Genomic DNA, 3,723 nt, shown 5'->3' on the forward strand with positions numbered 1-3,723 from the left:
ACATTGTTCTGCAATTTCCTTGACTGTAGTCATGTTGTGTGTCTGCACCAAAAGAGTGTGTGTAAGGTGTACCGAACTTGTCTGCAAAGCAGTGCGACTGGCTTTCTCATGCCAGACCAGCGCCATTTCCTTTCCCTTTATTCCTATTCCCTGGAGTTTCCAAAGACAAAAATAGTTGAGTAAAATTTATTTTTGCATCCGTGTCCTGCTCAATCTAGTTTCATTCTGGTAGCATCTGACACAAGGAGTATGAAATGTAAGGGAGAACGAATCGACCCGGCCTGCGGCCCCGCCCTACCATATGATTATACAGGGTGTCCCACAGAACATGACACTTTATAAATAGTTATTTTTATTTAAACAAATATTTTGCTTAATAATATTTTACTTTGAAATCAATTTTAATATAACATGACTCCCATATAATATTTTTATTGATCTTTGGTATCAAACAACTTGACAAATAATGGAAAAAGACATTCTAAACTATTCACCAACTGTCATGTTTCGTGGGACACCCCGTACATGCTTTGTAAAAAAATTTTATAAGGTCCTGTTTATATATTATATTAAATAAAACGAACATTTTACATTATAAAAAATACGCTGTATAATGTATTGCTAATATTTTTGCATCCCAAAAAAATGTATTTGTTTGCGTTATTCAGCCTAATTTTTCCTGTTTAATGTACATACATTGACTTATTCTGAATACATGTACGCGGTATTTGTACATCAGACAAATATTTCTTTTTCAAATGAAGTACCGTCTGCAAAGCATGTACTAATCATAAGGTAGGACGGGCCGGCTCGATTCCATCTCCTTTATTTTTCATGCTCCTTGGTCTGACCCAATCAGGGTTCAGTCACGTGCTTGGTGGGTTCAGTCACGTGCTTGGTGACAATTCAAAAACAATATAAATTGGGCAGACGCTGAACTCCAAACATATCTATCTATCTATCTATCTATTTATCTATCTATCTATCTATCTATTTATCTATATATATCTATCTATTTATCTATCTGTCTGACTAACTTCTATCTATCTATCTATCTATCTATCTATCTATCTATGAATTTATCTATCTCAGTATCCAATCAGAGCATATTCCTTAAATGACTACCAAACAGTAAACGGAAATGTGTACTTCTATACAGAAACAAGGATGAAGGATGAAGGATGACCAGTTTAACTGGTATATTCTGGTAAGCAAGGATGTGTTCACAAGTAGTAAATTAATTGATTATTAAATTGTAATTAAGCAATATTTAGATACTGTCTATTTAATTGATCAACTCTGATATCAGATGAATAATCTCCAGTTCTCCAGAAACACAGAAATTCAGCAAAAAATAGAAATTTGTTTAAATTCCAAATCTGAAGACAGGATGAAAAATAAGATGTGCTCTAAGTGTTGCAACACAAATTTAATCTTATTAAAGAGAGTTTATGAAAATTAATTAATTTAAAGATTTATTCACACACAAAGATATAAGTACATATGTAAATCGTGTAGTTTAAAGGAATTGAGTCTTTGTCACAAACTATGATTTTCTAATCTCTATATCTTTGTAATCCAATGCCGTAACCTTAGATATTTCAAACTATGAATTCTGTTAGATGAAAAAATCCAAGTTTGAAATATCAATGGTTTACACCATCAGGGGGAAAAAATATAGGGATTAGAAAATCAGAGTTTGTTACAAAGACTCAATTTCTTTGTTTAAGGCTAAGAAATTTTATTTTACACTTGTNCTCCAGTATTAGATTCTTACAGATACCTCCAGTATTAGATTCTTACAGATACCTCCAGTATTAGATTCTTACAGATACCTCCAGTATTAGATTCTTACAGATACCTCCAGTATTAGATTCTTACAGATACCTCCAGTATTAGATTCTTACAGATACCTCCAGTATTAGATTCTTACAGATACCTCCAGTATTAGATTCTTACAGATACCTCCAGTATTAGATTCTTACAGATACCTCCAGTATTAGATTCTTACAGATACCTCCAGTATTAGATTCTTACAGATACCTCCAGTATTAGATTCTTACAGATACCTCCAGTATTAGATTCTTACAGATACCTCCAGTATTAGATTCTTACAGATACAGATACAGTAAAAGCAGCCCAATAACATTTAAATTTAACATATTTTAATGTCATTATGTGTTCGTTATTATGTATTAAAATATGAAAACTTTTGATATTTGAGTTAGCAAGAAATTAACGTTTTTCGTATTAAAACATGTAAAATATGTATACAAAGACGACGTCTCTACTACAATAAATTAATCATTACTCGTATTTTGGTTCGTAGATTTTGTAGATTTTGTTCGCGTATGTGCACAACTTTTCGTTTGTCATGCCGGGTTCAATTCAGCTTTTTACACAGGCAATACACAATTTTGAATGCGATAAAATAGTGTTATTTTAGAAATAGAAAGTTCAAAAACAACAAAAATAAAAAATAATGACATTTACAATTAACGATTAAATACTACAGTTTAATTTTATTTTCGAAATTTATTTTGATTCACAACATACTGAAAAAAACATCAGTTAGTGTCTATAGAGAGGGACCGTCCCTTTCCGCTCAAATTCTGAACGAAAAATTGGCTTTTTCTCCGGCCACAATTGTCTTTGAAAAGTAAGACTATTACCAATCAAGAGCGAATATACAGTTCAATTTACCCTGAAATTACCCAAATAAGTGAACGGTCCTTTTAAAGCAGATTTCCACAAGTCATTTAGTAAAGAAACCACAATTGAAAGTAACCAATTTACAAAGAGAAATTGACGAATAAGTCATGCATTCTTGGCAAGACAAATGCTTTGATGGGTACCATTGTGAATCAAACACTTTAAAAATAGTTAGAGTCCCTTACAGTTCCATTTTCAGTCCTTTTTCATTCTAGAGCTCAGATTGGCTCAGCTTAAAATAGTGGATGAATATTTATTTTGTGTATTTTCAATCACTTTTAAAATTTCTCAGATTCATTAAAACATATTTTAAAAAGTATTCGCATGAAAGGACAATTATGATCAAATATGAAAGATTTAAGGTTTATATTTGTATCAAAGCAGATTGATCTATATCTCGAGATATTCAACTATAATCTTGAGTTGACATGTTAAACTGAGGCTAGAGATGGCGAATGTTTTTTTACTTTTTTCAATTGACATAATTTCAATTAAAGATGGACATGCCAGAAACCACAATAACAATGCTTATTTTTTTGCTGAAAACGAGCAGTTATCAAAATTGCCAAATTTCGCCGATGTCTTAAACTTTCCGATCTTTTAGCCTTTTTTAATATCTTAGAAAAGCAATTTTCTAATTCAGTTTGGAAAAAGTAAATTCTAATAGATTTTAACGCCAGAATATTTACATATTCTAGTACAAAACTTAATATAATTCCTTTCCAAAATAGAATATTTTCAAGTGCAGTTTTTAAAATTTTTATAAAGATTGATAAAGTTTGATAAAGTTTGATAAAGTTTGATAAAGTTTGATAAAGATTGATAAAGTTTGATAAAGATTGATAAATTTGATAAAGTTTGTGATAAAGATTGATAAAGTTTGATAAAGTTTGATAAATTTGATAAAGTTTGATAAAGATTGATAAAGTTTGATAAAGATTGATAAAGTTTGATAAAGATTGATAAAGTTTGATAAAGTTTGATAACGTTTGATAAAGTTTGATAAAGTTT

This window comes from Eurytemora carolleeae, unplaced genomic scaffold (assembly GCF_000591075.1).
Source record: "Eurytemora carolleeae unplaced genomic scaffold, Eaff_2.0 scaffold661, whole genome shotgun sequence".
In the NCBI taxonomy this organism is placed as follows: Eukaryota; Metazoa; Arthropoda; class Copepoda; order Calanoida; family Temoridae; genus Eurytemora; species Eurytemora carolleeae.